Source organism: Carcharodon carcharias, chromosome 13, assembly GCF_017639515.1.
Source record: "Carcharodon carcharias isolate sCarCar2 chromosome 13, sCarCar2.pri, whole genome shotgun sequence".
Taxonomy (NCBI): Eukaryota; Metazoa; Chordata; class Chondrichthyes; order Lamniformes; family Lamnidae; genus Carcharodon; species Carcharodon carcharias.
Window position 1 is genome coordinate 55,765,382 of NC_054479.1, and position 23,156 is coordinate 55,788,537.

The 23,156-nt window shown below is 42.2% G+C and overlaps 1 protein-coding gene and 1 pseudogene across 3 annotated transcripts in view; one reads left to right on the forward strand and one right to left on the reverse strand.

The window, feature by feature from the left end:
• The window catches only part of zgc:63587 (uncharacterized protein LOC393431 homolog), a 136,711-nt gene that overhangs the window by 89,699 nt on the left and 23,856 nt on the right, over window positions 1-23,156 (reverse strand). The window lies entirely within an intron of this gene.
• LOC121285776 lies at window positions 15,583-15,791 on the forward strand (annotated as a pseudogene).

Consider the following 23,156-nt stretch of genomic DNA (forward strand, 5'->3'; position numbering starts at 1 on the left):
TTTTTGGTCTTGCACCTTCCAATACTTCACCTCATCCTCACCAACCTATCTGCTGCAGATGCATCTGTCCATGACAGTATCAGTAGGAGTGGCCACCACACAGTCGCTGTGGAGACAAAGTACCAGTTCACATTGAGGATACCCTCCATCGTGATATGTGGCACTACCATTGTGCTAAATAGGATAGATTTTGAACAGATCTAGCAACTCAAGACTAGGCATCCATGAGGCAATGTGGGACATCAGCAGCAGCAGAACTGTACGCGAACACCATCTGTAGCCTCATGGCCCTACCATTACCATCAAGCCAGGGGATCAACTCTGGTTCAATGAAGAGTGCAGGAGGACATGCCAGGAGCAGCACCAGGCATGCCTAAAAATGAGGTGTCAACCTAGTGAAGCTATAACACAGGACTACTTGTGTGCAAAACAACATATGCAGCAAGTGACAGAGGGCTAAGTGATCCCACAACCAAAGGATCAGATCCAAGCTATACAGTCCTGCCACATCCAGTCGTGAATGGTGGTGGACAATTAAACAACTCACTGGAGGACGAGGCTCCACAAATATCACCATCCTCAATGATGGAGGAACCCAGCACATCCATGCAGAAGATAAGGCTGAAGCATTTGCTACAATCTGCATCTGGAAGTGCTAAGTGAACAATCCATCTCGGTCTCCTCCGGAGCACCCAGCGTCACAGATGCCAGTCTTCAGCCAATTTGATTCACTCCAGAAAAAGCAGGACAAATCCAACCCGGCCAATTACCACCCCATCAGTCTGCTCTTGATCATCAGTAAAGTAATGGAAGGAGTCATCAACAATGTCATCAAGCGGCACTTGTTTAACAATAACCTGCTCACGGACGCCCAGTTTGGGTTCCGCCAGGGCCACTCAGCACCTGACCTCATTACAGCCTTGGTTCAAACATGAACAAAAAAGAGCTGAACTCCCAAGTGAGGTGAGAGTGACTGCCCTAGACATCAAGGCCACATCTGATCGAGTGTAGCATCAAGGATCCCTAGCAAAATTGGAGTCAATGGGAATCAGGGGAAAACTCTCCACTGGTTGGAGTCATACCTAGCACAAAGGAAGATGGTTGCAGTTGTTGGAGGTCAGTCATCTCAGCTCCAAGGCATTACTGCAGGAGTTCCTCAGGGTAGTGTCCTGAGCCCAACCATTTCAGCTGCTTTATCAATGACATTCCTTCCATCATAAGGTCGGAAGTGGGGATGTTCACTGATGATTGCACATTGGTCAGCACCATTTGCCACTCCTCAGATATTGAAGCAGTCCATGTCCAAATGCAGCAAGAACTGGACAATACCCAGGCTTGGGCTGACAAGTGGCGAGTAACATTCGCACCACACAAATGAGAGGCAATGACGGTCTCCAACGTGAGAGAATCCAACCATTGCCCCTTGATAATCAATGGCATTACCATCACTGAATCCCCCATTATCTACATCATGGTGGTTACCATTGACCACAAACTGAACTGGACTAGCCATATAAATACTGTGGCTACAAGAGCAGGTCAGAGGCTAGGAATCATGTGAACCTCCCAACTCCCCAAAGCCTGTCCACTATCTACAAGGCACAAGTCAGGAGTGAGAGAGAATACTCCCCACTTGCCTGAATAAGTGCAGCTCCCACAACTCAAGAAGCTTGACATAGGACAAAGCAGCCCACTTGATTGGCACCACATCCACAAACATTCACTCCCTCCACCACTGACGCACAGTGGCAGCAGTGTGTACCATCTACAAGATGCACTGCAGGAATTCACCAAGGCTCCTTCGACAGCATCTTCCAAACCCATGAGCAGTACCACCTAGAAGGACATGGCAGCAGACAGATGGGAACACCACCACCTGGAAGTTCCCCAAGTCACTCACCATCCCGACTAGGAAATATCACTGTTCCTTCAATGTTGCTGGGTCAAAATCCTGGAACTCCCTTCCTAACAGCACTGTGGGTGTGCCTACATCACATGGACTGCAGTGGTTCAAGGAGGCAGCTCACCACCACCTTCTCAAGGGAAACTAGGGATGGGTAATAAATGATGGCCCAGCCAGCAAAGCCCACAACCCGTGAATGAATTAAAAAAAAGTTTTTATTTTGGGCAAATGTTTTTTTTTTTAAAAGGTTCTTCAGATAAAAAAGATTGCCAGACCCTTTTCTAGGTGGTAGAGGTTGTGGGTTTGGGAGGTCCTGTTGAAGAAGCGTTAGCAAGTTGGTGTAATGTACCTTGTAGATTGTCTTCTCTTGCACCGAGCAGAAGTTGCCATCTGGAGAGGTGGTGGTGAACTTAGTTGATTGTTCAAATGGTCTTTCTACATATAGTTCAGTGATATCCTACAGAACTAAGGAGCAAGATGGACACCATGCTTGCACTTTCCAAGCCCTTCCTCCTCCTTGCAACCAGGGATTTTCCTAACACTCAGCATCAATACCAGCCCACTTGTAGAGCTGTATGCTAGCGAAGAACAAATGGAGAAACTTCCATTACATAGCACCAGTCACATCCTTGGAAGGTCCCATTGTTGTACTCTAGGCAGTAAAATACCTGTTTCATGGAAGTCCAGCAATTTGGAGTGAGCATGTATATATGTTTGCATTTCAAACAGCAGACTGAAATTCCGTTGGTAGTTCTAGCAGAACTGAGGTAATGTCAGAATATGTATTATGGCTTAAAATGGCTATTTATGTCATTCCTCTGGGAGTTCCACCAGTCTCCCAAATTTATACCAGGAATTTCCCTGTGGAATTTCAGGGCTAGAATTTTAATTCTGAAGCAGCAAATCCAGATTTACAAGAACAAAACACGTTTTCTACAGAATTGACACAAAAAAACCGAATGAACATCAAGGAAGATATTTTGCCGAGATTTCAGAGCAGATGGTGTACCCATCCCTTTGCTATTCCCCCTATAAACGAGAAGAGCTGGTTTTATTTCAAAAATGCAACACATTTTCATGCCATAGGGAATAAACACACCCTCCACACTCCTTGCACCCTCCACCCCAATCCCTCACCCCAGTTTAAAGTACTTTAATCCTTTCTCTCTCAGAGGCAGCTATTCATGTTGGGGTACCATTCTGCAGGTTTTGTGTACCTTTGATACTTCACCCAGGTCCTCAACTCTTTACATTCAAGCCCACTCCAAAAGTATTAGTAGTCTGTTGAACCAGACAAGCCAATCAGCCATGAATAAACAGGCCATCTCTCACAAACATTTACTGCCAGGAGACCTTATGGGATAGTGATCAGGAGCAGGAATTGTACCCAACCTCCTCCTGCCCCAACACCAGTCAATCAAAGTGCAATGAAGCACCTGGGACAATATCTGTCAAGTTGACAGAGAAATGATTTAGTTCCTACAGTTCAGTAGCATGGCATGAGGCATATATACTTACTGAGCTATCAACTGGGTCAGGGAGAGAAAACTTTTATTTCACAGAATCTTGGACAAAGATTTGAATGGAAAAGATTTGCAGGGCTATGTGGAAACAGCAGGGAAATTAGACTAATCGGACAGCCCTTTAAAGAATTGGTACAGGCATAATGGGCCAAATGGCCTCCTTCTGCCCTGTATCATAATCCATGGTTATAGGATTTCAGTCAGAAATCCACAATGGTATTGCTCTGCATCTCAAAGTGCAAGAACAGTTCCTCAACATTCTCGTGACAAATGCTTTCTTTCAATTCCCATTCCTTTTTGTGGAAATGAACTAATGGAAAACACCACTCAGCAACCTGGGAAGAAGAAGAACATTCCAATCCCATGACTACTGACTCAACATTCACACAGCAAACATATGTGACAAGGTCCCACAGTCACAGTGAATGATAAAGGCCGTAATGACTTCATCGTGTCTCAGGTTTGTGCTTTATATATGAAATGAAGTGATACACACCCCTTGGTGAAAATTTCTATAGGGCAGCACAATTGAAAGGAAGAGAGGTCATTGTAACGCCTTACTCAAACCACTGAACTAACTACTCCCATGGGAGGAAATACATGGGCAAAATTCAATTGGATCAAAGCAAAGAGGTATACACAGCCTGGGTATAAGAATATAGCACTACAATATTTGTATTAGTCTGCTGAAATACTCCCAGATACAGTATTGAAGTGTTATGGGCCAGCTTTGTGCATCCGACGTGGTTGGGGTGGAGGCTGACCAATTTTTTGCACACTGACAATATAGGGCAGTTAGCTGGCAATGAGACTCCCAACATGACATAGGATAGGATCCCAGACACAGGTACTCAGGATAATGCACGTGAATCTGCATTTGTTCACTGACTATCATGATTCTCTCATGAGAGCACAGCAAAAACCTGGTGCATGTGACAATAAGTGATGCTTGCAAGAAAAATTGCTACAAGCACTTTTGTTTCTAAATACATAAAAACAACCTGCACCAGGTTAGGTGAGAACCTTATTAAGTTGTTTCCCCCAAATATTGCTGAGTGATTCTCCTGTAACAATTTGCACTGAAAGACTGACTCCTTTCTGCCACCCGAAAAATAAAATGCATCATGCCTGAGAGGGCGTCATCTTTCAGAGGAAGAGTGCACTCTGTCAAACAGACAAAATAACTTTACAAGCAACAGGGCAGTCTGTAAATAGTTTATGGAGTTCCAGGTCAGTTAAAAATCTTGTTGTTGGCCTGAAATGTGCATGCATTCTGCAAATGAAAGGAAACTTCAACAGAACAGTGTGGCAGAGCTACATTTCTCCTACAAATGTGGGTGGGTCCCCATGGAGTCACATTTTCTTCATTGTTGATAACATGGTGAAAAACAATGTTTCTAACAATGATAATTGTTTCACAAGTCTGTGGTACATTGTGATTTTAATACAGTTGCATTCACAGAAAATCTCATTCACTGTTTCCAGATAGAGAGTATCTGCATCAGTAAAACTTTCCATGCATAGCTACGAACAGACATCTTTGATATCACAGCAAACTGTTAAATAAAGGAGCTGGCATTTATATGGTGCCTTACACCTCCTCAGAACATCCCAAAGTGTTTCACAGCCAACTAGTGACTTTTCACTTCGCTATGCAGGAAAATGCAGTAGCCAATTTGTACAGAGAAGGCCCACGAACAAAAAAAAAGTCTGGCAAGACCAGAGTTGCATAGAATTTACAGCACTGAAACAGGCCTTTCAGCCCACAGATCTATGCCAGTGTTTACGCTCCACACAAGCCTCCTTCCAAACTACTTCACCTAAACCAATCAACATATCCTTCTATTCTTCTCTCCTTTAAATACTTATTTCGCTGCCACTTAAATGCATCTGTGCATTTTCCCTCAACTACCACATGTAATAGCAAGTTCCACATTCTAACCACTCATTGGGTAATCAAGTTTCTCCTGACTTCCTTTTTGTATTTATTAGTGACTATCTTATGACTTGTGGCTTTGTGCTCCCCACAAGTGGAAACATCTTCTCTGCATCTAACCTAACAGACCTCTTCATAATTCTATAGACCACTATGAAGTTAATCCTCAGCCTCCTTTTTTAGGATAATAACAGCCTCCCACCTGTTTAGTCTTCCCTGATAGTTATATTCTCTCAATTCTGCTTTCATCATTGTAAATCTTTTCCACACCTTCTCCAGTGTCTCTATATCATTTTGTTTGAGTCTTGACTGCCTGTCTGAGCCTGGAGTTCAAGACTTAAACAGCAAGTTATGAAGGAATCTCTCCCAGAGAAACTCAAGAGTCCTGTGTACAGAGAAAATGTACACCCACTGCATTGAGGCTGTCTGGGCGACCTTCAGGGATATTGTGTATTCCACTGCTCTAGAGGCTCATGGCCTTACCTCTCGTAAGCATCAATATTGGTTGGATGAAAGCAGCAAGATAATCCAAAAACTACTGGAAGAGAAACATCACATCTGCAGTGTTTACCTCAATGACAAGTCATCACTATCCAAACACAATGCCTACTGAAACATCCATAGGACTGTCCAAACTCAGAGATGAGAGACACTTGGCTGAATCAGAAAGCAGAAAAATTTCAGTCACATGCATACCACAAAGACTGGAAATTATAAGAATTGCCACAAATGCTCTAAAATCTGTCTACAGGCCCCAGTCTACTGGTTCATCACCAATCCTTGGCGCCAACAGTTCAACACTGTTCACAGAAAATACCCAAATTCCAGAAAGATGGGCAGAGCACTCTCATCCTCAATCAGCCTTCATCTGTCAATGAAGAAGCAATCAACAGGCTGGCACAGTTTGCCACCAACTACTCTCTTGATGACCTCCCACACTGTTAGAAACAACAAACGCAATCAAACTCCTGTCTAGTGGCAAAGCTCCAGGAGCTGATGTCTATAAAGATGTAGACCAATGCCTAGTCAGGAAGCTCACTGAACTCTTTCAGTCCACGTGGGAGCAAGGAATCATCCTGCAAGGATACAAAAACGCCTCTAACATCCACCTGTACAAGTGGAAAGAAACTCGCTGATCTTGTGAGAGAGGAATCTCGTGCCTCCCCATCACGAGCAAAATCTTTGCCAGAATCCTTCTAAGACACATAGTGCAAAATCTCAACCAGAATCTGCTGCTAAAAAGTCAGTGTCGTTTCAAGTAAGGTCGAGGAACCACTGATATGGTGTGTTTGCAGTTAGGAGCGCCAGGAGAACTGCCAAGAACAGAACATGGACGTCTACACCATGTTTGATACAGTCAGCTTTCGGAAGGGTAACGAAGAAATTCAGCTACTCTGAGGTCTTCGTCACAATGTTTGACAGTTCCATGACAGCATGCCCGAGCATTTACTAGCTCATGGTGAGTCTTCTGACCCATTATTCCCTGTCACTAATGGAGCTAAATAGAGCTGTTTGCAAGCGCCAAACCTATTCAGCATGTTTTTCTCTGCCATGCTCCCTCCGATGCCTTCCATGATGTTGATCCTGGCATCGAAATCAGATAGCGCATGGACAGGAAGTTGCTCGAACAAAGACCTAGGTCTCCAAGGACATACTTCACGATTTCCTGTTTGTCAATGACTGAGCTCTAGCTGCCGGTTTGGAGCCGGACATGCAATGTAACATGAACTTGTTCTCCAAGGCAACAACTTCAGCCTTACTATCAGAATGAAGAAAACGGAAGGATAAACCAGTCTATTCCAGGAAAGCCCCATCTCAAGCCCTAGGTTTCAGTCCATGGCCAGAACCAGTAGCGGTCAAGATCACTTATCTCAGCAGCACACTCTCTTGGACTGTCTATATTGTAAATAAGACACATGCAAGAATTGCCAAAGCAAGGGTAGTCATCCACAGACTTTGAACATCTGCCCAGGAACATGGAGGATTAAGTCTGCCTACCAAACAAGCTACAGAGCATTAGTCCTTCCTGCTCTACACATGACAGACTTGGACTGTGTACCAGCGTCATGCCAAGAAGTTCAACCACTTTCACTTGAGCTGCCTTCAGAAGCTTCTGAAGATCAGATGGCAGGGCAAAACATCAGACACTGAGGTATTAACCCAGGACTGCATGTCAAGCATCCACACCATATTAAGATAGTCACAACTAACTTGGGCTGCTCATGTAACCAGAATGCCAGAAGCTTGCTTACCAAGGTAAATCTTCCTATGGTCTGGGGTGTGCTCTCATTGGAGTCAAAGGAAACACTCTAAGAAAATTCTAGAGGCTTCACATAGGAGTTTTGATATCAATTTTGAGTCCTGGGAGAAGCTTACCCAGGATCACTGCACTTGACAAAGCCAAATAAAAAATGTTGCCGCCTCCTTCAAAAGTAAGCACACTTCAGAGGCAGAAAAAAAATGCAAGGACAGGAAACTCCAAGCCTGCAACTAGTCCAAAACTCAATCATGTGCACTATTCTGTCCCATTTGCAGCAGAACCTTCTGGCCGTAGATTTGCCTTAGCAGTCATCTACATACCCATCGGAACCCTACCAAACACCCGAGATGATGAACATTGTTATCTTTGCCTCAAAGGGCAAACAAGATCCTTTTGTTAACAGACAGGCTAGAACTGTGCACAGCATTCTACCTTGGGTACAGTTGGAGACATACATGCTGGCCAGAACACAAGTATTACCATTGTTGTTTTGAGTAATGACGTTCTTTATAGTCACCTGAAAAGACCAACAGGGCACCAATTTAACGTCTCATCTCAGAGATACATCTAATGATACAGCAGTCATCTGAGTATTGCACTGAAATATCAGCCCAAGTTTTATGCTGAAGTCCTGGAGTGAAGCTTGAACCCAGAACCTTCAGAGTTGGAGATGAGAGTGCTACCACTGAGCCAAGCTGCACTTATCTCACAAAACAGTCTTCTCCATCAGAATTCCCCTTAATAGTGTACCATTCAACATCTTCTCAATTAGTGAATCTCCTGACTTTTGCAAATAGGTATTTAAAAAAGTTATGGCAATAAAGTTGCAAAAAGTGATTATTCATCAACAGGACACTGAAGATCAAATCTCCTTCACCCACGTGACTCACTGTTCTGAGATCCCATTCATGGAACAAATTACTTTTCCGATAGTTTGCCAGTAAACATGCTCAAGATCTTGCTCATGTCAATTCTCAGATTAAAATAACTGACTGAATTACTTCCGAGCTAATAAATCATGTTCAGTAATTCAACACTCTATCTGTAACTAACGACGTTAGCCCAACCTCACCAAGAGCCACATGAGGCCCAGCTGGCCACATCCCTACTCACTACAAATGCTAGTGGGACCTGCTCTAGGGGATACCCTTAATCTCCAGGCAAAATTTAGATGATAACCCATGTTAACAATCCTGCCTTGGAGCCATGATATCAGATTGGAAACTTTTGTTACGGATTGTTTTCTTGGCTTCTTCAAATTTGAAAATTATTTACAAAATTTGAAATTATTGACACAGGTCAATAGGTCCATGGCTAGTTTTTGTATGCGTAAACATTTAAAGCAACTCCTAATACTGACACTAGTGATGAAAATTGAAACGTTCTGTTTTAACCTCCAAAAGAAACTGGTATGGCAAAATCAAAAGGGAATTCTTCCCAATATCTTGGACAATACTTTCTCCCTCAATCAACTTCGTTATAAAATAGATTATTTGATCATTTAGCTCACGACTTTGTGTGGAGCTTGCTATGTGCAAATACACTGCCTGATTTCTGACATTACAAAAAGTGACTACACTTCGAAAGTACTTAATCAGCTGTAAACCTCTTTCGGGTATCCTGATGTTGTGAAAGGTGCTATATAAACATGTCTTTTTATTCAGTGAGTTGATTTCAGTGGAGTCACAGCTTCTTCATTATTAGTGCAATTGCATTGCCACTGCCAATCATGGAGCTGTCTGCAACCTATTTGTTAGCCTCCGCCAAGCGAAAGGCAGATGATTTACCCAGGAGCTAAATGTGTGCCACATTTGTCAACCATCCAAGAATCCTGAGATAAAAACAAAAAGACTGCGGATGCTGGAAATCCAAAACAAAAACAGAATTACCTGGAAAAACTCAGCAGGTCTGGCAGCATCAGCGGAGAAGAAAAGAGTTGACGTTTCGAGTCCTCATGACTTTTCGACAGAACTTGAGTTCGAGTCCAAGAAAGAGTTGAAATATAAGCTGGTTTAAGGTGTGTGTGTGGGGGGCGGAGAGATAGAGAGAGAGAGAGGTGGAGGGGGGGTGTGGTTGTAGGGACAAACAAGCAGTGATAGAAGCAGATCATCAAAAGATGTCAACGACAATAGTACAATAGAATACATAGGTGTTAAAGTTAAAGTTATCTAAACGAATGTGCTAATTAAGAATGGATGGTAGGGCACTCAAGGTATAGCTCTAGTGGGGTTTTTTTTATTTTTTTTTAAATAATGGAAATAGGTGGGAAAAGGAAAATCTTTATAATTTATTGGAAAAAAAAGGAAGGGGGAAACAGAAAGGGGGTGGGGATGGGGGAGGGAGCACCCATGCCCACGCAAAAGATGCAACACCTGCCCCTTCACTTCCTCTCTCCTCACCGTCCAAGGACCCAAACACTCCTTTCAAGTGAAGCAGCATTTCACTTGCATTTCCCCCAACTCAGTCTACTGCATTCATTGCTCCCAATGTGGTCTCCTCTATATTGGAGAGACCAAACGTAAACTGGGCGACCGCTTTGCAGAACACCTGCGGTCTGTCCGCAAGAATGACCCAAACCTCCCTGTCGCTTGCCATTTTAACACTCCACCCTACTCTCTTGCCCACATGTCTGTCCTTGGCTTGCTGCATTGTTCCAGTGAAGCCCAACGCAAACTGGAGGAACAACACCTCATCTTCCGACTAGGCACTTTACAGTCTTCCGGACTGAATATTGAATTCAACAACTTTAAGTCCTGAGCTCCCTCCCCCATCCCCACCCCCTTTCTGTTTCCCCCTTCCTTTTTTTTTCCAATAAATTATAAAGATTTTCCTTTTCCCACCTATTTCCATTATTTAAAAAAAAAATTAAAAAACCCCCACTAGAGCTATACCTTGAGTGCCCTACCATCCATTCTTAATTAGCACATTCGTTTAGATAATATCACCAACTTTAACTTTAACACCTATGTGTTCTATTGTACTATTGTCGTTGACATCTTTTGATGATCTGCTTCTATCACTGCTGTTTGTCCCTACAACCACACCGCCCCCCCCACCCCCCCACCTCTCTCTCTCTCTATCTCTCCGCCCCCCCCACACACACACCTTAAACCAGCTTATATTTCAACTCTTTCTTGGACTCGAACTCAAGTTCTGCCGAAGGGTCATGAGGACTCGAAACATCAACTCTTTTCTTCTCCGCTGATGCTGCCAGACCTGCTGAGTTTTTCCAGGTAATTCTGTTTTTGTTTTTATCCAAGAATCCTACCAGACAACTGAAAATGCTGACCACATCCAGAGTTTCACTGTTTTGACATGAAAGGGAAAGCTTTATGACTAGTGTTTCTGGGGTGGAGCCTTCACTACATATCTGAAACTTGCATATGCTCCACACTTTCTCATCCACTGAAAATGAACACACTCAAAACTAATAAGTGTGCACATGATTTCCTGCACTGCAGTCTCAGGAAGTGAGATTTTGCACCTGGAGCAACTTTTGTAAAATTTACCCTCAGAGTTGCCAGTACATGATTTATATATTATATATCTATTTATCTTGACTCTTTTGACAGCACTGCTTTGTGATTTGATTCCTAATACTGGATTCTTAAAGTCTGAATGGACGTTATTCAAATCTCAGATGTTCATATTAATTTTAGCTTCGCCAAGCATTGCTGGCAGAACTTGTACATCACTAAAAGAAAAAAATAGCTTGCATTTATATAGCAGTATTCATGACCCCAGAATGTCCTAGTCACTGTTGTATCAAAGGAAACGCAGCAGTTAATTTTAGCACGGCAAACTCCCACAAGCAGCAATGTGATAATGACAAGATATTCACTTTTATGATGTTGTTGACGGATAAATGCTGGCAGGAGAGAACTCCCTTACTCTTCTTCAAAATTGTACCATAGTCCTTTTACATCCAGCTGAGGGGCCAGATGAAGCCTCAGCTTAACATCTTACTCGAAAATCAGCACTTCCAACTGTGCATCACTCACTCATTACAGCATTGTAGTGTCAGCCTAGATTATTTACTCAAGTCTCTTAAGTAGGTCTTAAGCCCATAACCTTCTTTCTAACTCAGAAATGTGAGTTCTACCACTGAGCCATGGCCAACAGCTGGTTACCACCAGAAGCATACAAAATATAAGGTCTAAACTCAGTCTCTGACAGTCCCTTGGACCTGAATGCTTTTGCAATGGACCACCAAAGGTAGCATAATACAGGGCAACTGACCAACTTCATCAGAACAAATCACCCAAATTACAGCAGGGAAAGCAGTGGTTGCAAGTCGTGGATTACTCCTTCAATGTTGCTTTCACAGCAGGCCAACAGGATCAAAATACTGTTAAACTGTAAACAAAAGTCCAGCAAGCTTGATAAGTGAGCAATACAGTTCACTACTGAGATTTCCACTGGAGAGTCCAACTTTAGATGACCATCAAAAGCAACACCAATTACTCTAAGGGAAGATAGGGGGTTAGAAATGATCTTCACAGAGAGGGAGCAGAGAAGGGTAAAATGCAAATAAAATGATTTAGGAATTCATCTAAAGATATCTGATACAATCCAACAAACTCAGTTCCTCAATGCACGGCAACGTGTAAATCAAACTGTACACATCAGAACAGAATAGGCCATTAGTTTCTGTCATTCAAGAAGATCATGGTTGATCTATACTTCAAATACATTTGGCCACCTTTAACCCATATCCCTCTACATCCTTATCTAATAAAGATTTGTTATGATCAGTCTTGAAAGTTTCAATTGCTCCTGTATGCACACAGTCTGTTTTGGGACAGAATTTCAAATTTCTACAAAGTGAAAAAGTGCTGCCCAATTTCACTCCTAAATCTCATAGCTCTAATTTTCAGATTATGTCCCCTCGTTTTGGATTCCCTCACCAAAAGACATTGTTTCTCTGTATGTACCTGATCAAATCATTTTACTACCTCAAACATCTCAAATAGGTCATTTTTTAACCTTGCAAACTCAGGAATAGTTATCATTTATGCAACCTGCCCTCAACTTAACCCTTTAAGCCCTGGTTTCATTCTAATACAAGTCTTCACACTAAATGGTCATAAAGAGCAACAGTTATGAGTGAATTCACCTAATTAAAATGCAATGTAAAATAATGAACACATTGTATTTCACACACCAATAGGTTGAGGGAATCTAAAAAATCGATCTATCATATTTTCAAAATCTATAGGAAAATGGTCAGGGCATTCTGAAATGTGACAGTGTTGATCTGGCTGATCTCAGCAGGGGACAACAATTGGACTCAATACCTCTAGACTAGGCAAAAAAGTGGCAAAGATCCCTGCTGTTTAGTAACCTCTCCTTGAAAGACCATGCATGCCCATGTACATTTCACAAAACAATCTGCTCAGGTTCAACTTTTATGTCCTCCACATTCAACAGTCAGTCCACATTCGATTACAGGAGTTCACACACAGCCACTTGAGTAAGGTACTGGAGGGTCTCCAGCAACTGCGGAACTAAATCCCAACAAGACAGTGCTGTGAGAAAAGGATGCAGCATAAGGGGGCATTGTGTTTTAAAATAAAAACAAATTTACTGAGCTAATACGGGCCACCACTTTGAGTTCCACTGGAGCAGTGCCACTAAAAACACCAATGGGGAAGGAGCCACCTGCATCCTGAAGCAACTTTGATCATTTTTGTGTGGAGTGAGGTCACATTTTATCATGTTCTGGCAGCCTATTCAGACACACCCAATCGCAAAACACATGTTAATAGCTGCGTTCTGCTGTATGTTCAGTACCAGGAGAATTCCAGCTTCAGATTGACTCTCTCAATGATCAAACATTAAGCTCCCCTGAAAATAGGGAAAAAAATATCACTGCAGCTGCTCTGGACTGAAAGCTGACGTGTTCTCTATGGGGACAGCAAATTTTAAACCTTACCTTAAAAAAATGAACAAATACATGTTTTTTTAAATACACAGAGGAGCACAGAGCAGAACATATCACCTCCCTGGACTTTGTTCTCCTCTATTTTTAATGCAAATGTGAAAAAAAAAGTTTAGACATCAGGAACTTAATCCTCCTACAGAAAACATACCAATGGTACAATTGGTAAGGAAGAACTGCAGTAAAAAGATCAAATGTGACAAAGATCATGCACATGAAGTGCTGAACAGGGGCAGAGGGAGAAGGTACACAATATTATGTGGAGCTGACAGCTATCTTTATTTGGAGCTGGACAATAACTATCTGTGGGTATATATCACAAACTTCTGATCAGCACTAGATATTCTCATAGACTGTGTTATCAGTCTCTCCTGTAAGCAGTCCCAGTGTTCTTTACAATGCTCTGCTGGCCAATATCTAGTCAAACTCGATAGCGTGACCTTGGGTCATAACCCTGAAACTCCTCACTGTGTGCACTGATATCATACTCTCAAACACGCTTCTTCCTACATTTGTCCTAATTTCCAGAAGGTGGACTGGTGGACTTCCAGAAGGTGGACTCTAGTGAGTTGAAGCCAATCGCAAACCAACAAGCTGGTTTATTTTACTTGGAATGAATGAACAGAAAACATCTTACACTGAAGTTCAATCCAATACTTATTTCTCAAGTAAAGTCAGTATTTGCTAAACTGGCTGGCTCCAACCTCAGAATGTGATCTCTCTCCCTGTGACTGCGTCGTTGCCAAGATTTTGCAGACTGTTCTTGTGTCCCAGCAAGACAGAAAGCCAAAGACTCTGACTCTTCCCCCACCTCTCTTTGCCCAGTGACTGGCAAATTGAGCTGGCAATCAAAATTGTTACTGCCCTAAGTATATGGTCCTGGCAGCGAGTAGGGGTATGGTAGCTACTTCCCTATTAGGCTCTAATGAATGAAACCATTCCAAAATATTACAGGTGAATTGTCCAGAATGTCTCAACAAAGCCAGTTGTCTCAAAGTGGCATGCTATGTGTGAAACCCCAATCCTAACAGAAGCTTCATCTGGATTTAATTTGCATCTTCAAAAGCAGGAGGTGATGTGGATTTAATGACTTGTGAGATGAATTTATCATGGTGCAATCCCAACAGAAATCTATCCAAATTTACTCTCAGTTAAAGAGTTTCCACATTCAGAAAACCTAATATCTCAACCAACACCCAAGGCTAGAAGCCCAAACATCACACAATTCTGGGTATGGTACAAATGTATCATAAACCCATGGCCAGAATGCCAGAAGGGTCCTCTAGACAATGCAGACTTGCTCAGCACCAGTCTAGGCTAATACTCTGATGTAATGCATAACCTAGGCTATGTCCTACAGCAGGATTTGAATCTATGCTTCTGACTGAATAGAGCAGTGCCAAACTGAATCAAGTATCGACTAAAGTGTCAAAGTTGCTTCAGCAATGGCCATCAAGAACAATTCAATGTCAAATCGAATTGCTCAAACTTATAAGTGCCAGAAAGAGCCAGTATATTAGCATAGTGGAATCCAAATCAGTGTATTTTAAAATCTGATAGAAACCTACTTCAAACTCTATGCACTTTGGCAAAACATAAGAAATCATAACAATTTGGCAATTTACGGAGGGCAAGTTTCTATTAAAAAGAAAGCATTAAAGATTTAAATTCATATAGCATTGAATTGTGTCTTTCAAACATCCCAAATATTTCACGTGCAATTAATTAACTTGAAGTGGAATAACTATTAGCATCGCTGGCCTGTCCTTGTTAGTATAGTGGTTAGTATCCCCTCCTGTCATGCAGGAGACCTGCATTCAATTCCCCGACAGGGAGGCAAGTCCTTGTTCCAAACGTGTGCAGTATAAGCAGTGCTCATGTTTTGGGCTCCCCTTCGATAGCTCAGCTGATAGAGCAGAGGACTGTAGGTGACTGTAAAACGGGCATCCTTAGGTCGCTAGTTCATTTCTGGCTCGAAGGAAACCCTCCTTGTTTTCCTTTTCCACCACCGTTGCCAACATGGAGGGTCCACAGACTCAGACCATCAAACTGACTCCGCTTACTAAAGTTCTTAAAGGGCGGGATCCCAGAGGCAGTGTACTCAGGTCTGTGTGGAATTTATGGATGACAGCAACCGATCCATCATTCAAAATGTGAAAGGACCAGTCTGTGAGGGAGATGTGCTCACACATTTGGAATCTGAGCGTGAAGCAAGAAGATTACGATAACAGATCATCAAAACTGATGCCATCTGAAGCCACTATTGAAGTAATTGGTTATGGACATTTTCACAAAGTTTTTTTGACACAAATGGGACAATAAACATTATAAATAAGTAACCTCTAATATAAAAAAAACAAACAGGTGGCTGTTTGCACATGGTGCAATTTCACAAACAGCAAGCTGACAGATGATCTGTTAATTTGTTTTTAGTGGTGTTGCTTAGGGAAGGACTATTGGAAAGGAAACTGCTCTATTCTACTGCAAATAATGCCATGGGTTCTTTAGGTTCATGTTAGCCATCAAGCCAGAAGGGGCCTCAGACAATGCAGCACTTCCTCAGCGCCAGTCTAGGCTAATACTCTGATGTAATGCATAACCTAGGCTATGTTCTAGAGCAGTATTTGAATTTATGCTTCTGACAGAGTAGGGTGGTGCCAAACTGAATCAAGTATAGACTAAAGTATCAATGTAACTCACAATTTTGCCAGCAGGCTAAAAATGTTTTAGCAACAAAACATTGCAAGGAAAAAGAATCAGCCAATATATATAATACATGAAACTTATAAACTGAAATTACTACCATCGTAACTAAATAATGGCAGTTTTGTAACCACCAATTTCATGCAGCATAATGCTCTCCAGAGACAGCACAAGTTAGGAAGGACAAAATCCACAATTCTATTACAGGCTGCCATTCAATTTCACTGAACTTTTTATGCACTCGCATCATACTTCACTGAACCAACATTGCACTCTGGATCCTAAACCACCCAAGAATGTAAACAAGGCTGTAATTCATAATCAGCGTTTATTATTCTGCACATGCATAGACCCCACGTTCATTATTCCGTGGCCAACTAATTAAGTGTTTCTGCAGATGTTCTGCTGTTGAACCAAGTAATCATTAAATGTCGACTTAGAATCCTACAACTTAAAGAAGCCAATTCTTAACAGAGAAGATACACCACAGGTCCACTGGAGCACTGAATATTTTTTCCTACCTTTCTCCCTTAGATGCCTTCCTCCAAGACTTTTCAGGCTGAGATTCTTTGCTGTCAATTGATCCGAGTCTATACCCTCTTCATTGTGCCTTTTGCACTATGCTGATTGAGACGGAATGCAGTATTTCAAGTGTGGTCTGCCTGGTACGCTGCAAAGTTCCAGCATCAACTCTGGACATGGCCACTATTCTATATATCCCAGAATTCTGTTTGCTTTTTAATTGTTCCACCATATTGTCCAGCATTGAAATTAGCATTTTTACTATTATTTTTGGGTCCTTTTCTCCTCTCTGCCAATTCAATCAATTAGGTGACTAATGTGCAACACTTTACACTCATTTTAAAGCATGAAGTCTGGGTTGACATGATAGGGCAGTCCGAAGGGAATTCTGCATTGCTGGAGTTGTAGCCTGTTAGAATGGGATGTTAAACCAAAGCTCTGTCTATCTGTTCAGATACTTTAAAATGGTCAGGGAGCTCTCCCTGTGTCTTGGCCAACATTCTTTCTTTAACTAACACTACCAAATAAAGTACCTGTGAATCATCTCATTTATTGTTTGTGGAACATTGTTGTACACAAATTGCTCACCACATTTGTTGTTGAATGTAAATCACTTTGGGGCATCAGAGGTTGAGGTAAGATTGCATAGGATTGCGTAGGACAGATAGCACAGAAACAGGGCATTTGGTCCAACCAATTCATGACAGTACTTATGGTCCAATCAATCCTCCTCCCATCCTTCCAATTTTTAAATTTTTTTCATGGGATGTGGGCGTTGCTGGCCTTTGCTGCCCATCCCTAATTGTCCTTGAGAAGGTGGTGGTGAGCCACAAGCTTGAACAGCTGCCATCTATGTGGCCCAGGTACACCCACAGAGCTGTCAGGAAGTAGTTCCAGGATTTTGACCCAGCAACGGTGAAGGAACAGAGATATTGTTCCAAGTCAGGATGGTGTGTCGGTATCTTGGAAGGAAAATTGCAAGCTGCCCTTGTCCTTCTAGATAGCTGACATAGCAGGCTGCAAGGTGCTGTCAAAGGATCCTTGGTGAGTTACTGCAGTGCATCTTATATATAGCCCATACTGCTGCAACTGTGCGTTGGTGGTGGAGGAAGTTTAGGTTGGTGGTTGGGGTGCCGAACAAGCGGGCTTCTTTGTCCCAGATGTCATTGAGCTTCTCAAGTGTTGTCGGAGCCACATTAACCCAGGCAAGTGGAGAGTATCCCATCACACTCCTGACTTGTGCCTTGTAGATGGTGGGCAGGCTTTGGGGAGTCAGAAAGTGAGTTACTCACCTCATTATTCTCTGTCTCTGATCTGCTCTTGCAGCCACAGTACTTATATGGCTGGCTAGTTCAGCTTCTGGTCAATGGTATCCCCAGGATGTTGATAGTGGGGGATTAAGAGATAGCACTGCCACTGGATGTAATGGGGAAATGGTTAGATTCTTTCTTGTTGGAGATAATCATTGTCTACCATTTGTGTGGCGGATGTGTTACTTTCCACTTATCAGCTCAGCCCACATGTCGCCCAGATCTTGCTGAATATGGACATGGACAGCTTCAGTGTCTATGGAGTTGTAAATGATACTGAACATTGTGCAATCATTAGTGAATATCCCCATTTCTGATCTTATAATGGTTGGAGTAGGGTGCGGGAAGGGGGTGGAAATGGGAAGGGAAGGTCAAGGTCATTAATGAAGCAGCTGAAGATGGTTGAACCTCGGACACTACCCTAAAGTCAGGAGCAGAATGTTCCTGGCACAAACCAAACTTTCATTGAAGAGCAGGTTACTGCTGTGTAAGTGCCGAATGATAGCATTGTCAATGACACCTTCATCACTTTGCTGATGATCAAGTGAAGACTGATGGGGCAATAGTTGACTGCATTGGATTTGTTCCACTTTAGTGGACAGGACATAACTGGGCAATTTTCCACATTGTCAGGTAAATGCCAGTGTTGTAGCTGTACCAGAACAGCTTGGTTAGAGGAGTGGCTAGTTCTATAACTTAAGTCTTCAATGCTATTGCCAGGATGCCGTTAGTCTTTGCAGGATCCAGTACCTTCAGCTGTTTCTTGATATCACGTGGATTGAATTGAATTGGCTGAATACTGGCATCTGTGATACTGGGAACCTCAAAAGGACACAGAGATAGATGATCCACTTGGCACTTCCGGTTGAAAACGGGTGCAAATGCTTCAGCCTTGGTTTTTGCACTGAAATATGGTCTGTTAATTTCGGAGTTACTTAGAGGAAGATGATGCAGTAAAGGTTTTGTAGAATAATTTCCAGACTAATTATGCAACGGGGTAGAAAAATAGCAAATGAAACTTAGCAGTAGCATATGGTTTGCCTATTGGAAGAAAGAATAGGCAACATGCATATACTGAAAAGAAAAGAGAATTATCACAAGGAAACTTTGAAATGGCCTTTTTACCTTTAACTTTGTTACGTTCTTATGATTTCCTTAGCAACCGTACAGTTACCAGTTAATACACTAAAGTCAGGAAGTCCAGACTAAACTAATGAAAAACAGGCTGAACAATGACAGACATGACACCTGAAAATTAAACGCACCAATCAAAAGCAATCAGAATGCATTAACATATTCTCATTGGATCATATTCTGAAAAGCAACTGCACCCAACAACCAGAGAAGTAAATTTATCTTCACTCATCAATTTTTTTTAGCAAATGGAAAAGTTAATTTTCAATTCTACAGACATTGGCACATTCTAGTTTTTTTTAAATTTCCAGAATAATAATAGAACAAAAAAAAACAAACCCATTCTCTTTCCTCACCCCTTATTGTTGTCTTATGTCATCAAGACATTGATTTTAAATTAATTTTTCAGTAACTTTTCCTCATTAGTAAAGAGCAGAGTGAATCACCCCGAAGGGAAGCATTGCTAAAAAGCAACAGAATTTGGTAAGCAAGGATAGAAGGAAACAGAGTCTAGAAAATATATGAAAAAGGAATTGCTCGATGACTAATGGAGTGTACTTCAATGCATGTTTAGTGAATAAGGCAACTGAGTTGAGGGCACAGAGACACACTTGGAAGTTTGATGCCATAGCTATTACTGAAACATGGATCAAAGAGGGCAGGAATGAAAGCTCAATGTACTTGGTTACAAGGTCTTCAGAAGGTGTAGACCGTGGGATAAAAAGGAGTTGGGGTTGCAATATTGGTTAAGAAACAATCACGGCTGTGAGGAAGGATAATATGCTAGAAGGATCAAATGAGGGCATATGAGCTAAAAAGAAGAAAAAAGGGACATACTCTTGGGAGTTTACTACAAAACCGCAAACAGACACAGGGAGGTAGATGAGATAATATGTAGACAAATTTCTGAGATATGCCAAAACAATACCATAGTAAATCTATGGGATTTCAGCAACTTTAATATTAATTGGGATAGAATCAGTTTAATAGGCATAGAGGGCACAAATTCTTAAAATGCATTCAAGAGAACCTTTTGTGTCTGGTATGTAGACGCCCACCAAGATATGGGGCAGTTCTGGACTTAGCTTTAGAGAATGAAGCTGGGCAATTGGAAGGGGCACCAGTGAGAAAGCATTTTGGTGGCAGTGGCCGTAATTCAGTTGGATTTAGTTAATTATGAAAAATGCTAAAGATTGAGTAGAGAAAACGTTTTCAACTAGGCAAAGGACAATGGCATTAGGATAGATGTGATATACCAAAAGTGGATTGGAAAAAACTAGTAGAAGGTAATTCAATGTCAGAGCAGTGGGAGGCATTCAAGGAATTAGAGGGTTCAGAATTGAAAAAAAGATTGAGCTTCCAAATCTAGAGCCCTCTGGATTTCAAGAAGTATACATGGTAGGATAAGGCAAAAAAGATAAGCTCATGTCAAGAGCTCAATACTGCATGACACAGAAGTGTAAAAAGTGCAGGCCTGAAACTGTAGAGGAAATCAGGAAAACAAAGAGAAGGCTTGAAAAAATATTAGCAAGTAAAGCCAAGAAAACCCAGACAATATTTTGTAAATACATAAAGAGCAGGACGATAACTGGGGAAGAACACTGTTGGTTAGAGATCAAAAAGGTAGCCTGAGCGTGGAATGACATGGGAATGCTTCTTAATAAATATTTTGCGTCAGTCTTCACAAAAGAGGACGACGAAACAGGCACTATTGTTGAGGAAGAGAGGCGTGAAACATTGGATGGAGTAAACATAGTGAGAGGAAATATTAACACGTTTGTATCTTTGGAAGTAGACAGTCATCTGGTGAGAATGAAATGTATCCGAGGCTGTTAATGGAAGCAAGGGAGGAAATAACAGAGGCTCTGACCATCGTTTTTCAATCCTTTCTGGTTACAGGTGTGGTACCAGAGGACAGGAAGACTGCTAACGTAGTACTGTTGTTTAACAAGAGGAAGGAGATAGACAAGAAACTACAAGCAAATCAGCCTAGCCTTGATAGAGGGCAAACTAATGAAAAAAATTCTGAGGAACAGTATTTCTTTTTAAATTCATTTATGGGATATGAACGTCACTAACTAGGCCAGCATTTATTGCCCATCCCTCATTGCCCTTGAGAAGGTGGTGGTGAGCTGTGTTCTTGAACTGCTGCAGGTGTAGGTACACCCACAATGCTGTTAAGGAGAGAGCTCCAGCATTTTGACCCAGCGACAGTGAAGGAAAGGCGATTATTTCCAAGTTAGGATGGTGAGTGGCTTGGAGGGGAACTTCCAGGTGGTGGTGTTCCCATCTATCTGCTGCCCTTGTCCTTCTAGGTGGTAGTGGTCGTGGGTTTGGAAGGTGCTGTCTAAGACAGCTTGGTGAGTTCCTGCAGTGCATCTTGTAGATGGTACACACTGCTGCTACTGTGCATCGGTGGTGGAGGGAGTGAATGCTTGTGGATGGGGTGCCAATCAAGCAGGCTACTTTGTCCTGGGTGGTGTCAAGCTTCGTGAGTGTTGTTGGAGCTGCACTCATCCAAGCAAGTTGAGAATATACCTTCACACTCTTGACTTGTACTCTGTAGATGATGGTCAGGCTTTGGGGAGTCAGGAGCCACAGGATTCCCAGTCTCTGACCTGCTTTTGTAGCCACAGTATTTTATATGGATAGTCCAGTTCAATTGCTGGTCAATGGAAATCCCCACGATGTTGATAGTGGGATATTCAGCGATGGTTATGCCACGAATGTGGGAGATGGTCATTACCTGGCACTTGTGTGGCACAAATGTTACTTCGTGGTGGTGGGGGGGGGGGGGAAGAATAAGAAGGTTTACAGATAATATTAAAGTTGGATGTGTGATTGGTAGACTGCAGGAAGATATCAATGGACTGATCAGGTGGGCAGAGAAATGGCATATGAAATTCAAGCTGAAGAAGTGTAAGGTAATGCAGTTGGGTGCAGTAAACAAAGCAGAGTAATTTGGAACAATTAGCAGGATAGTGAAACAAAAACAGAATTACCTGGAAAAACTCAGCAGGTCTGGCAGCATCGGCGGAGAAGAAAAGAGTTGACGTTTCGAGTCCTCATGACCCTTCGACAGAACTTGAGTTCGAGTCCAGGAAAGAGCTGAAATATAAGCTGGTTTAAGGTGTGTGTGTGGGGGGCGGAGAGATCTCTCCGCCCCCCACACACACACCTTAAACCAGCTTATATTTCAGCTCTTTCCTGGACTCGAACTCAAGTTCTGTCGAAGGGTCATGAGGACTCGAAACGTCAACTCTTTTCTTCTCCGCCGATGCTGCCAGACCTGCTGAGTTTTTCCAGGTAATTCTGTTTTTGTTTTGGATTTCCAGCATCCGCAGTTTTTTTGTTTTTTTTTTAGCAGGATAGTGAGCTATGCAGAGGAACAAAGGAACCTTGGAGTGCATGACCACAGATCTCTGCTGGTGGTTGAGAAAGCATACAGAATACTTCCTTTTAATAGCCAAGGTATAGAAATATAAGAGCAAGGAGGTTATGCCAGATATGTATAAAATGCTGGGCAGGCTAGAGCTCGAGTACTGCATACAGTTCTGTTCACCACATTGCAGAGAAGGCTGTGATTGCACTGGAGAAGGCTCAGAGAAAATTTACAAGCATGTCGCCAGGAAACGAGAATTTTCACTAAGAAGAAGGATTGATTAGGTTGGGGTTATTTTCTTTCAAACAGAAGAGGCTGAAGGAAGATTTCATTGAGGTACATAAGATTATGAGGGACCAAGAAAGAATGGATATGAAGGACCTATTTCCTTTAGCAGAAAGGTAAATACCCTATGACCATAGATTTAAAGTAATTTGTAGGATAGAGGAGAAATGCTTTCATCCAGAGGGTGGTGGAAGTCTAGAACTTGCTACCTAAAGTGGGGGGGAGAAAGGGTGTAGAGGCAGAAACCCTCATCGCAT